This window comes from Podarcis liolepis (assembly GCF_965112155.1).
Source record: "Podarcis liolepis genome assembly, chromosome: 1".
NCBI lineage: Eukaryota > Metazoa > Chordata > Lepidosauria > Squamata > Lacertidae > Podarcis > Podarcis liolepis.
Window position 1 is genome coordinate 50,735,610 of NC_139554.1, and position 13,998 is coordinate 50,749,607.

At 41.4% G+C, this 13,998-nt stretch overlaps 1 protein-coding gene across 3 annotated transcripts in view; it reads left to right on the forward strand.

The window, feature by feature from the left end:
• Positions 1-13,998, forward strand: part of AMBRA1 (autophagy and beclin 1 regulator 1) — a 153,874-nt gene that overhangs the window by 43,245 nt on the left and 96,631 nt on the right. The window lies entirely within an intron of this gene.

Genomic DNA, 13,998 nt, shown 5'->3' on the forward strand with positions numbered 1-13,998 from the left:
TTTGCAATGGGGAGAGCTACAGCTTTGGGATTCAATTACCTGGGGACCTTACTCCCAGCAGGGTTCTGCCTAATGCAAAGGTGGGTGGAGATATCTGTGGCATCACTCGATGAGTTTAAGTGGAAAAGTGATGACTTTGGCTTTCTCCAATTTAGGCATTCTGGTCTGTTGGGTAACTAATGTGCATTCTAATTATTTTTCCATATGCTTGTTTAACTGATTGCTCCAGATAGCTTTGAATCTTCAGTGATATAACTCACCCCATCCTTTCTGCATTGAACCACAGAAGGGGAATTAACACAAGACATATGCTAGTTCTCCACTATCTTAAAGGAAAATTCCAAAAGGAATCAATTTTACTCATGGTTCCTAAATCTCTCACAGCCAAGAAACATTTGTTTTATTTTTTTTCTGAATTAAAATGAGAAGTGCACTTCATTATTGCATTTGAAATGTTTTACGCTTAAGATTATGTAAAAGTAAGAATTGCCTCTTGTATACCTGTGTGTGCTGTTGTTCTTTGTATGCCTGATTAGAGGAAGACTAACATGCTGAAATACAAATAGACAGAATCTTCTGAGTGCTGGTAACTCTGGCCATTGGGAAGAGGTCCCAAAAGATCTCTCCAAACTGTGTGAATGGGTAGTAAAATGGCAAATGTAATTCAGTGTAAATGAGTGTTAAGTGATGCATGTAGGTGCAAAAAATTATTAATTTCACATATATGCTTATGGAGTCTGAAGTGGCAACGATTGACTAAGAGCAAGACCTTGGGGTGTAGTGGATAGCTCAGTGAAGATGTCACCCCATCATAATGTCAATGCCATAATGCCATTATACACATTTATGGTGTGACTGCAACTGATCTCTTCATCTCAGAAAGGATATTGTAGACTTGAAAAAGGTTCAGAAAAGAGCAACTCGGGTGATGAAGGGGATAGAGAAACTCTTCCATTAGGAACGGTTACAGCTTTGGGGGCTTTTTACCTTAGAGAGAAGGCAAGTAAGAGGAGGCATGATAGAAGTTAAAATAAAATTATGCATGGTATGTGTTCTCACAACACTAAAGTCCATGGAACTCCAATGACACCAAATGTAGGAAGCATCAGGGTAGACAATAGAAAGTACTTTTTCACTCTCCTTTGAGACAGTGATAGCCTCCATCTAGGATGGCTTTAAAAGAGGATTAGACAAATTAGATTGCCAGTGATTACTAGCTACAATTACTATACTATGCCCCCATGATGAGAGGCCATATGCATCTGAATACCAGTTGCTGGAAACTGCAGGAGGGAAGAGTACTGTTGTGCTCAGGACCTGATTGTCATCTTGTTGTCAGGACCTTTGGCTTCTTGTTGGCCACTGTAAGAACAGGATGCTGGATTAGATGGGCCATTAGCCTAATCCAGCAGAGCTACTATTGTTGTTTATTTTGTTTCAGTGCTACATTTAATCACAATACTTAATGTGTGTAGTGCTTTCAAGTGTTCAAAGTGCTTCACATGAATTATCTAGTTGTAATCCATACAAGAGCCTTCCAAGGTAAATCAGGATTATCTCCCATACTGCAGATGGTGGTATGGTGTGCGCACTGAGGTTTAAGGCAATCTAATGATTTCATTGCAGAGGCAAAATGTGAGCTAGCTATATCCTGATTTTGCACCTCAGTCTTGTTGCTGTTATACTACTCTTATCTTTTCTGTATGTTTTTATACAGTGGTACCTCGGGTTACAGACACTTCCGATTACAGACTCTGAATTAACCCAGAAATAATACCTCAGGTTAAGAACTTTGCTTCAGGATGAGAACAGAAATCGTGCTCCGGTGGCGCGGCAGCAGCAGGAGGCCCCATTAGCTAAAGTGGTACCTCAGGTTAAGATCAGTTTCAGGTTAAGAACAGACCTCCAGAACAAATTAAGTTCTTAACCCGAGGTACCACTGTATAGCAGTGTTTCTGTGCACCTGATAGACCTTGGAACTGTGGTATCAGTCAGAGTCCTTTTGCTCTTTGTGTGTTCAACTAATGTCTAGGTGTGAGAGCAGAGCAAGACTGAAGCTTTCTATATAAGCCTTCAGTGTTTAGGCATTTAATCAGTAATGTATTTTTAAAAACCTTTTAATTGGGCAATTAAAGTACTTAAAAAACCCTGCAGATAGGTGCAATCTTAGAAGATGCATGCCTCCATTTACACCAGAAGGGAGTATCTTTTTTCAGAGAGTGTCACCCATATTGTGATAGACACATCTAAAAACAAGGTGAGCTTTTATTATGTGTACATGGATTTTACTATATATGGATACTTTGCTTGGAGAGTGAGCTAGTTTATTAGTCTATAGGATTAAGAAGTTGCAAAATAAGCATACATTGCCCAACACAACATCTTATATTTAAGATGGCATTATTTAGTTTCTGCCCTACTTTCTGGGCATGAAGAGATGGTCTAAGATGCTACCTCCAAATACCTTGTTCTGCCAGGAAGGCCCAATGTTGAATGCCTTTAATCTTTAAAGGTGACCGCCGGCTTTCTTGCTCCATAGCATCTTAGGCAGGTATGGAAAGACTGCTTCTTGCAGTGTTGTGGAATGGGAACTGCTTTTAAAATGACTCTCCCATGAAGAACTAAAATACTGGGAACAGTGTTTATGTTGACTCCCTTTTTCCAGTTTTACCAAGGAATGGTTGTCTTGGGCTCACTGGCAATTTTACAATTTTAATTGTGTCACTTCAATATTTCACTCTGTTTGCTGTTTTTAATTCTAATCCATTCCATTGCAATTCAGATCACAGTGTTCTTGGACAAAGAGAAGCTCTCAGAAAAAATTCTTTTGAAAACTTATTAGCAGTCTAATTGGGACTTTCAGATCCTTTCTTCTGTTTTCAGCAGCAGTGTATGCTTCCAGCCCTCGAAATAACACTGAGCAGGTGCAGTGGTCTTGCAAAGCCCTTTCCACAGGTACTAATATCTGGAAGCAGACAATTTGTTGACATCGCAACAAAGAGCACTATTGAACAGACAGCAATTTATGCCTCTTGATAGTAAAAGAATTTTTAAAAGACAAAGGCTAATTTAGTAAGCCAGATCTACAGCACCTCTCACAGTGCATAGAGTTAATCTTCATCACTGAGGCCTTGATTGACAATCTGGAGGATGCTAATGTGCGATTCTTCTGCTGAGCGGGGGAACAGAATGGAAATTGCAGTTTCTCGGCTAATTGTGCTTTAGCTGTCATTTGTGACAATTTTCATGTTGTCTAGACAGCTTGCAGAGCAATTGGTTCTTGAGCCTATTGCTAGCCAGATGTAGATCTGGGCAGTCTGGCTGGGGAAAAACTTGGAATTCAAAGGGGGCACTCCTGGTGTGACATCAAACGTAAAGGTAAAGGGACCCCTGACAGTTAAGTCCAGTTGCGAACAACTCTGGGGTTGCGCCGCTCAATTCGCTTTACAGGCTGAAGGAGCTGGCATTTGTCCGCTCCACAGACAGTTTTTCCGGGTCATGTGGCCAGCATTACTAAGCTGCTTCTGGCGCAACGGAACACCGACACCAGAGCAGCGCACGGAAACACCATTTACCTTGCCGTTGGAGCGGTACCTATGAATCTACTTGCACTTTTTTGGGTGCTTTCAAACTGCTAGGTTGGCAGGAGCAGGGACTGAGCAACGGGAGCTCACCCCGTCGTGAGGATTCGAACTGCCAACCTTCTGATCGGCAAGTCCTAGGCTCTGTGGTTTAACCCACAGCGCCACCCGCATCCCGTTTACTACTTTAAATTGCGTTAAATTTAAAATGGTAAGCAGTAAGTAAATTTATTCTGATTTTAATTGATTGTCCTTGGAGGATTAGGAAACATGCAGGGCATTGATGCCCTGTCCCCTGACACTAGAAAACTTATTTAGGTGTTCCTCTGGCTTCTGAGGTTTCAGTAGACATGTCATGTATACTTTCTGGCATATCTTTATAGCATAACAGCTAGACACTCACTGGTTTGTTTTTGAGAATTCTCAGCAGAATTCTGCACCCAGTTCTACCCGTTGCGTGTCCCCCATCCCCATGCTCTGTGATTGAATACATCCCTGGCTATGTATCTCTCCTCCCTTCTGTGCTCATTAATCTACATTTTACACTAGGCGGTATACCAGCTTTCATTTCTTATTGCAGAGGCATCAACTGGAAAGGAGTGAAGGGCCAAGCTCATCACTTGGAAGATATCCAGGGATCACACATAGCATAATTTTTCACTCTGCCACCAAAGAAAATACTGGTTTTGATGGGGGAGGTAGTTAGGTCCAGCAGCTCACTTATAATATGCTCCACATAATCCAGTCTAAATGCATCAAAATCCTTGCGCTGGTGCTCCTCCCATTTGCCTTCTCTCTATTTCAGGCCTGACATTCCTGTGTGCCACCACTTGCTATCCAAAATCTTCTTTCATGCCAAACAGCCCATCTCTGATGTGTCATTCCTGTCTTCAGTTTGTCAGCTCGCAAAAAACATCGCTACTACCCTTTGCACACCCTTCCCACTTGATTACTACTGCTGGCAGGTTGCAAATTCAACACTCCTATACACCTGCATTATACAAATGGAATAGACAGGGGGCTGGTGTTGAGCAATGTAGTAGTAGCTATTGGTAGATCAGCTTGTTTGTCCTGTGCTCTCTAGCCTTGAGGGTGTTTTGTTAACTTGTGTGGAATGAAGTAGAGGAGTTGTCTGCATTGGGGCACTGAAAAGGCTTGGTGCCCCCTCCCACCCTTTGTTTGATAGCCCTTGTGCCATGGGTAGTGTTGGGTTGAGAATTCAAGCTTTATAACAGGGTGGGAAACCTGTGGTCCTCCAGATGTTTATGCATTCCAACACCTATCGTTCCCAGCCAGCATGGCCAAGGATCAGGAATGCTGGGAGTTGTAGTCCAGCAACATTTGGAGGGCCACAGGTGCCCTCTTCCTGCTTTAGAGTACATTAAAACTGGTGTTGCTGCTTGCAGACTCCTGGAGCTGGACATATTCCAAAAGGTAATGTCTTTGTCATGCCCAGCAACACATGGGCCTTCTTAAAGCAAGGCTTGATTCTTTGAATGCCTTTGATGACTCTATTAGTGTTACAGGTCACAGAGTCTTTCAGTGTAGAAGCATCTGCATTATTGAAGCCATTTATCAGGCTTTTAGGAGGTGCTCTTTAGTTTAGCTTGACCCACACACAACATTAGCTTTAGCCCTGAACAAATTTATTTTAACTAATAAAATGTTGGTGTTGGTTTTGGGCACAATAATAATAGTCCCTTGCAGCACTGTATAGAGATGATCTGAATTCTGCAACTTAGTTTTCTCCTTGTTGAACCCTGGCATTCATGTGTCTGTTGTTCATAGCATGTCTTGGTGTCTCTTGATATTTTGTCAGGGCCCTTAACAGAAGTAAGGGCACAGAAGTTCTCTTCAAGCTGATTGAAGGAAACATTGGAAATGCATGAAGGCTTTTCTGTGTGAGTGTGAATGCAGGGGAGACAATGTTTTGTTTTGCTGGTGATACTGTCAAGTTTTCTGTGGCACCTCAACTCTATAGCCTTTACTATTAAAGAGGGGTGTGTGTGTGTGTTAAGCATTTTAGGCTACCAAGAGGAGAACATGGTGGAATTGCATGTTAGCTTTTCTATCTCCATGGAGGGGAATCCCTTATGTATAGGGAAATATGTATAGGGAAATCTCTCAAGGAAAAGGATTTAGCCTGCTCTTCTCTGACAAGCTACTTCTGTATCTGGGGATTTTAGGGTGTAGAGGAGAGACGAAGCATTCAAATAAGCACGCACCCTACTCACCCCTGTGCATGGAAATGCTACTGTTCAGGAAAAGCTTTACTGCTTGATTCTACTGATTGTATAAATGGGCCCTCAGAGGCCAAGGGATAAGTAGGGGTTTTATTTTAGTATGTTTACATACATTTTTTATGATGATGTTTTATAAATGTTGCCCACTCTGAACCTCCAGGGATAAGCTGGGATATAAATCTAAATAAATGATAGGCTGTATCTTGAAGACTGTTGTGAAAATGAATCTTCAGCAGAATGTTTCTGTTGGAAACTCCTGGATCATTCAATGTGCATTGTGGGGTGCTAGTTTAAAAAGTTATGCAGAGGCCCTAGGCTTGAGCATTGTGAAGCACTCCAGAGATCATTTTGTGTTAGATGGGGGAAATGATTCAACATGACTGGTTGATAACCTGTGCTTTTGAATATTATTCAAAATGGGATTAGGTATCCAGCATTGATTAGCAACAGCATCCTTGAATTGCAGATATTTTTAACTTCCCCAATTTCTGGATTATTCTTTGGTATCCCTACTTTTGATCCTTCACTGTATCTGATAGTAGATGGTAACTAGTCAGTTTTGGTCAGATATTTGAGATGACCAGCTCTCCTTTCGTTTTAAAGAGATATCTATATTGTGCTAAAAGCACAACAAAGGAACATTGGGACAGAAATAATTTGAGTTAAGGTGTCACAAAAGGGGGAAATGGAGGGGGGAAGATTTAACAGTTGCTGCCTTATGCTGAAATGGGAGATTGGGTGGTTGTTGTGAGGTGAGAATGATGGGGAGGGGTGGGTGCTTGTCATTAAGCAGTGCAAGCAAATGCATGTCTTCTCAGAAGTAAGCCCTACTGAATTCAATGGGGTTTACCAATGAAAGTAGAAGTAAGTTTAGTTGAAATAAGTGGTGCTTACTCATTCATAGAATTACAGTTGGTCCTCTGAGTGGGGAAGAAGATACAAGTTGACACTAGTAAATAACTCTTAAATTGGTAGAAAACAGATTAAATTGTTAATCATATGCAAGTTTAATTAATATTTTTACTAAATCTACTACTTTTGTTAATTTTAAATTTGCTCTTAAACTCAATATATTCTCCAGAAATCTTTGTTTATTTGAAGCATGCTATCATTGAGTTAATTTTCATATAATTATATGCATCAAATTTAGATTTTTTTTTTTGTTGTTCAACAATTTCCCAGGTTATTTGTATTCACTATGACTCATCACTGTATTTTGGATTGTCCTGGACCTGAATACCACCATTTGGTATTCAAGCCCCAAACCAAAGTCCTGTTTGGATGCATTTTGCCTTGCCTTCTGTTGAAGTGATGATTTCATCAGTGTGTGGTGATTTAGTAGCAGTTGCTAGAACATTACCATGTTCGCCTCTACAAAGCTCCATTTTATTTCAGATCATGATACAGTGGTACCTCTGGTTACGAATGCTTCAGGCTATGAACGCTTCAGGTTACGAGCTCTGCTAATCCGGAAGTAGCTGCTCCTGCTTGTGAACTTTGCCCCAGGCTGCAAACAGAAATCGCAGCAGGAGGCCCCATTAGCAAAAGCATGCCTCAGGATAAGAATGGTTTCAGCTTAAGAACGGACCTCTGGAACGAATTAAGTTTGTAACCAGAGGTACCACTGTATATTGGTATATTGTGCTGTGATGTTTAGCTGGTGATATATTGTGATATTAAAAACCAGATATCGCCCAGCCTTACTATGCACTTGTGTGCAGTAGAAAACCACATTTTGATATTTCTGTTAAGTTGAAGCATAAAATACAAACTTTTTGAACAGTACTATAGTTTTGGTGTGAAAACAAAACTGTTCTGTGGGAGTCTAGTTCACATTAATTTGCAAGTGAAGACACACAATGAGGAAGGGTAAAACTTGTTGTGAGCACTGATACGGAACGGAAGGGGGGGGGCTCCTTTCCCCCTTCCTTCTAGGAACATCCGAGGCCCCGCTTATTCCTATGGCCCCGCTTTAGCCAATCACAGACCTCCTGTTACAATGTATCCATTCTGTTTCTGCTTTTGCCCTATAGTACAGAATGGGTTTGAAATCATTGAAATCTTTAGAAATTGATATAAAATCAACCGTAACTCCGATTTCTTCGCTCTCAGTGTCATTCAACTCAGTTCCCCGTGGACTCCATGATGCTATCCCTACTTCCATAATCCCTGAAGCGGCAGGTCACGTACGCAGGAACTTCTTAATTCACCAAACCTTCCCTCTAGGCAATATTAGGTGGCAGACGATGCATATCTCTGACCCATTGTCTTGCCACCACCGGTACTCAATAAATGTGTATCTATGTATATTTCCCGCTCCGCATATCCCCCCTCCCTCATCCGAAAATGCTAATTAATGTAATCCCACCTTTTCATAATGTATTCATGACGTGTAAAGTATATTCATGATGTAACTTGTGAAACCCAACCTTCCCATAATGTATTCGTGACGTTTCATGCACTGTATTCTGGGATATGGAGGAAAATTTCAAAAGTTCATGTCACCCCTTTCTCTGGGTTCAATCTCGCCTTGAACCTGTTGCGCAATAAACTTGGATCTTCTGCAGTTTGCTCCTGCGTCCGGCTGAGCTCATTTTCTTCCGCAGGGACCCACGGACTTAGTCCGATGAGCTGGGTGGCAGAGTAACACTGCACCCAGATTTTTCCGTAACAGTTGGCGCCGCAACGTGGGGCTTGCGGTTCTCCCAAGCTGCTGACTGGGGGCCCCGAAATCTTCAGCCGGCTCCGGGCCATTTTGCCTGGGAAGATCCTTTTGGACCCCCAGCCATCTTCTGGGCGGTAATCGAAAGCCCTAGGAGTTCAGCCGGGGAGCAAAAGAGGGATCCAGCCGGCTTATTCATCGATCCCGGGATCATCATAGAAGACGCGTGAGTATAAGGAAAAAGGAAAATCCAGTGCACTGGTGGGAAGGGGGTGGAATCTCCTGGCAACTGAATTCTCTGCCCTCCTCTCTATCGCTCCTTCTTGCCTTTCTCTTGGTCCGGTTAGTGAGAGAGACCGTGGACCGCTGCTCAACCCGAAAGGGGGGTTCTGAGCTCTATCTCTTTTCCTTAAAATCTCCAGCCAGCCGCACCAATTATGAGCCCGAAAGTAAGACGGTGAGACCCGGCTTGGAAAGACAGCCGACTCTCCGCAACGGGCATCTCAGTTGAAAGCAAGGGGTTGGAGTTCTCTTTCCGAACTTCCCGAGCGTCCTTGCTAGGGGGCAGGAAGTGGTCTTGCTTTCTATCCCAATCCCAGCCGCACTGGTCGGTAACACGTGTATCGTGCGTGAGCCCGCTTCCAAAAGCAAGGGGGATTTTCAGTTCGAAATTCTATCCAGGGATCACCCGATCTGGCACCGCATGGCGCGGGCGTCCAGTAGGGCCCCTTTTCCTGAGATGTGACGATAGGTAGGAGGTTGCCAGGAGGGATAGCCCATGAGGAATTGGGCAGGACCGGCAGAGTGGAAAGAGACCCCAGGTTATAGGAAATAAGGAAATAGGAAATAAGGAAATAGGAAAGGGAACGCAAGGAACCGGATAGCTAGAGCTCTCTAAAACCCACTAAGGAAGTTGCCAGGCAACTAGAAGCCCCTTCTCCTCTTTACTATACGTCCCTGTACTAAGCATACCAAACCCCTAGACATACCAATCCTAATCAACCCCTCTTTTTCCCCCTTCTCTATCCCAGACACCCCCCCAAAAAAAGGAAAAAGCAAAAAAGCAACAACAGCAACGCATGCATCTATAAAGGGGTACCCAGTCGACCAAGCGTTATGAGCCCTACCAGTTTGATTAACTGGTGGTGTGTTTGAAGAGGCAAGGAGGCTCATAAAACCATGTTGAACATTAAATTTGGGAAACTCAGCAGTTGGCAAACACCTCTTCTTGAAACTTTCTAATTAATGTATTCCATTCTGTGGCATGGCCTATGAACAAGTGTCAACACATAAGATTTGTTTGTGGAATCTGCTTTTGCTTCCGTCAGTAGTATTAGATGCCACAGGTCTTTAACTTTAAGCTTGACAATTAAGCTTGACAAATGCTTGATTTGCTTTTTTACAAACTACTGAAAGAAGTTTGTGAAAAAGCAAATCACAGTTCCTATCAACCTGTAACCTATTGATGTTGCAGTCTTTTGCATATGTGATTTCCCTCTAGCAAGGTGCTGACTTGTGATCTCTCCTCAGTCAATTAACAAGACAATGTGGGTTGTTTTTTAAAAATAAATATATTGTCCCCTAAGGAAAAACACATTCAGAGCTCACAAGAAATTTAAGTATGTGTTATGCAATAGATTTAGTTTGATTTTGTATCAATTCACCTGAGAGGAACTGAATTTTCAAAATAATATTTAGTGTTTCCTGGCAAAAATGGAATAGGGTTATAAATTGAAAGAAATTATCATTGCTACCTATCTATAGCTATTTATTTATTTAGAATATTTCTCAATAGCTCTTCACCTGAAGATTCAAGGATAGCGTACAGAAGTGTGTTAATCATTTACAGTGGTGCCTTGCAAGACGAAAAGAATCCGTTCTGTGATTCTCTTCGTCTAGCGGTTTTTTCGTCTTGCAAAGCAAGCCCATTGACGGATTAGCGCTATTAGCGGCTTTTAGCGGCTTATCGGCTTATCGGATCAGCTGATAAGCAGCTTAGCGGCTTAGAAAAAGGGGGGAAAGGGGAAAAAACCTGCAGGAACTCGCAAGACATTTTCGTCTTGTGAAGCAAGCCCATAGGAGATTCGTTTTGCGAAGCACCTCCAAAACGGAAAACTCTTTCGTCTAGCGAGTTTTCCGGCTTTCGAGGCATTCGTCTTGCGGGGCACCACTGTATATAGCACATGTAGACATTATTTAAAAGCAAAATAAAGAGTGGGTTCAAAACAAAATTAAGGAATAGAAAAAGCAGTTCAGACTAAAATCCTATCTAAACTGTCTGAGTAAAAATGATGGATTTATCATGCCACTGAAAATATTGTGTCTCCTTGGTACGGCATTCCAAACTTTTTGCCACTTTCACAGAAAAGGCCTCCTCATGGTATTGAAGTATACTGAAGTATTTTCAGTTGTGCCTAGCGTCATTGCAGTATAAATAATTTTGTCAGAGGTAATAGTCGTTTCTTTTCTCTGGAATGTGGAGTGTTTGTCCTTTGCCTCTGAAGGGAAACCGTTATTACTTGAAACCTTTTAGGCACAAAAATAGAAAATTGGGGCACTTTTGTAAATGAGTCATATTTTTTTCTTTCAGTGCCTTGTGAAGTTTGTCCCTTTTTTATTTTCTTTCATGTCCTATCCAATCTCAGTCTGAGCCTTAACCTGAAGCATTGTCTGCAAGTGTGATTGATGGAATTAAAACTGCTAAGGTTCTTCAGATGTCAGATTTCTTGCTTTTGTAGTAAATTCAAGAACTGATGAAATAATCCAGTGAACCTTCTCCTTGGCTCTTTGGACCTAAAGTCTGGTTGGATGCTGGGGCTGTTCTGTGAGCCTAGCTCGGTTTGCTTGCCTGGGCAAGAAATCCCTTTCCCCCAGCCAATTCTGTACATCTTACACATGTACAGTGGTGCTCATGTTCTTTGAAACCTGGACATCATCTAATGCTGCCTGTTTGTGGTATTGATTGTTAGAAGTCGTGTTAATTGGGACTGGCCATCCTTTGGGGTAGAGATTACAGACCGTAGCCTCTTACAGTTCAAACAGAAACAGACTACCAAAGAAGGAGCCTTTGAGGATTGGTGCATGGTCCAGAACAGGCTTTGGTCCTCCAGATGTTGCTGAATTGCAGCTCCTATCATCCCTAACCATGGAGGGCCAAAGGTCCCTGATCCTTTATCTAGAAGGATAACTGAGATGTGAAATACAGTTCCAGACTAATTATATATTTGCAGTGGGCCATTACTTAGTTAGCATTCAAATTTTGCTTTATGCACCATGTCAGGGGCTGTGTATGCACATAGTGCCTAGCTGAACCATGGCTTAGTGTGAACATGTGGGCTACCATGGAAGAGATTGCATCTGCTTTGCTCCTCTTGGGTCCTTTTTAGTTTAGCGTAGCATGGCAACTAAGTCAAGGTTTGTTCTTGGCTACGGCTTGTGATTAAGGAAGAGAAAGTTTAACCAAAGTTTGGACAACACATTGACTTTACTTCCTTTCTTAGTTAAAAGGACCAGGGAATTTGGTTTACTGCCTTGTGTGATCCTGGCCTGAAAGAGGCCAGGGTCATCTCTTTCAAATTACCAAAATTACCTATCCTTAATATGCACAACTTGCAGACTTATCATATAGAATAAGAAAGGGGTAGGCAACCTAAGGCCCATGGGCCACAAGTGGCCCACGGGGGTCATTTAACTGGCCCATGAGTTGCCCCTGAACTGAGCCGCCCGCTTGGCGAATCTCCGTGCGCTGCGCTAAACCAGTGCGGGGACTCGCTTCCACGGTGCTGAAAATCGTGTCTGCGCAGACGCAGATGCCAGAAATCACGAGTGCGGGCGTGTGATCCAGCCCACAGAGGGATCTCTGCTGGAGCGAACGGGCCCAGGCGAAGTAAACCTTGCCGACCCCTGGAATAAGAGAACAAGATTGAAGAAGATTGGAAAACGTTTATTGAATATATGGGAAATAATTGTGTACAGCTGAAAACGCTGGCAGCATTAAGATAAATTCAACAGTGTAAATAAGTTTTGATGGATACAGTAATGGAATACTAAATGGTATAGTTTTTGTAAAATATGCAGGGATTTATGATATGTAAAATGAACCATGGAAAGAGAAGAAGGGAAGTCAGTGATATCTTAAGGATGTAAAATAAGTATTTTAAATAGATAAACAGAAAAATTAATAAAAATTATATATACAAAATTATCTATCCTTATCCATGATAGCTGTGTGTGCAACTCACATGTAATTGAAATAATTGTATGTACATAGAATGTAGTTCTATGTGAAAGCTTTGTTCTCTGAAAGAACATGGTTGCTTTTTTCTGTTAACAGCCAGTTTCGCTGAATCATTAAACTCCAGAGACTCCTAGGTTATGTTGAGCTTGTTCATTTATGCAAATATTTGCATTTTTAATATGGCGATATGATATTAATCCAGATCCATGCTACACTATGGTCAGTTATTATGAAATCAAGAGTTCCTTATGTTTAATGGCTTATCTATCTTATCTGCCTGCCTGCCTGTCTATCTAGCTGTCTTTTCTCTCTATCAAAGGATACAGCAAGGAATGTATAATAAAATAAAACATAATAAACAAAGTACCATAAAGCAAATCTAAAGATGACTTTCCCAAGAAAGTTTCAATGAAAATCATATGGGAGGAGATGTTTACATACATACATCATTTTATTTGTATGCTGCCTTTTCATAGTTCAAACCATGCACAAGGCGGCTTGCAACATGAAAAAACACATGATTACAAACATAACAAAAGTAGTCATAAACAATAAACATAAAAACACACAATGAAATCGAAAAATTTCCACATAAATCATAATAAGATCTAAAACAAAGATACAAACAATTAATATAAATAACAGCAACAACCTTCCCCTAAACAATACCCCAGCCCAAGAGTTTAATGTTTAATCTTAAACCTAATAAATTTAACCATTTTCCAGGTCTGACAAACCTGCTAAAGGAATGTAGCACTAAGTTAAAGTCATTAAGTGGTATACTTGTTTTCCTGATGAATTGTTTACATCAGCATAATGTTCTGCAAAAGAATGCATAAGCAGATTGCTGGTAATTTGGTTGCACAATAGATCCATCAGTCTCTAGAAGCACAACTGTGGTATTGGATCTCTCTGTTGTGCAACAATAAAGGTGAACTGTCTGCTAGCACAAGAGCACTTGCATTAGTGTATGTACAGATAATGTTGGATGCAGCCCATAGACTTTACTTGATGTAGAACAATCCCTTTAACAGCAGCCTTGCATAATTTGTTTGTATGTCCATTATGGTATTTGGTAATTTTGGCTGGCTGGACAAAAAACAAAGTAATATTTTTTGTGATTGTTAGTGGAATACTAAATAGTTTTAAGTAATGTAAGTGGCTCACACAAAATTAACATGAATCATTGGGTGGGGTGGCAGTGGCAGCAACTATGTACACCCAACAATTCCATGTGCATTTCTTTTGCTACCTGTTCCTGAGATGTGTATTCAG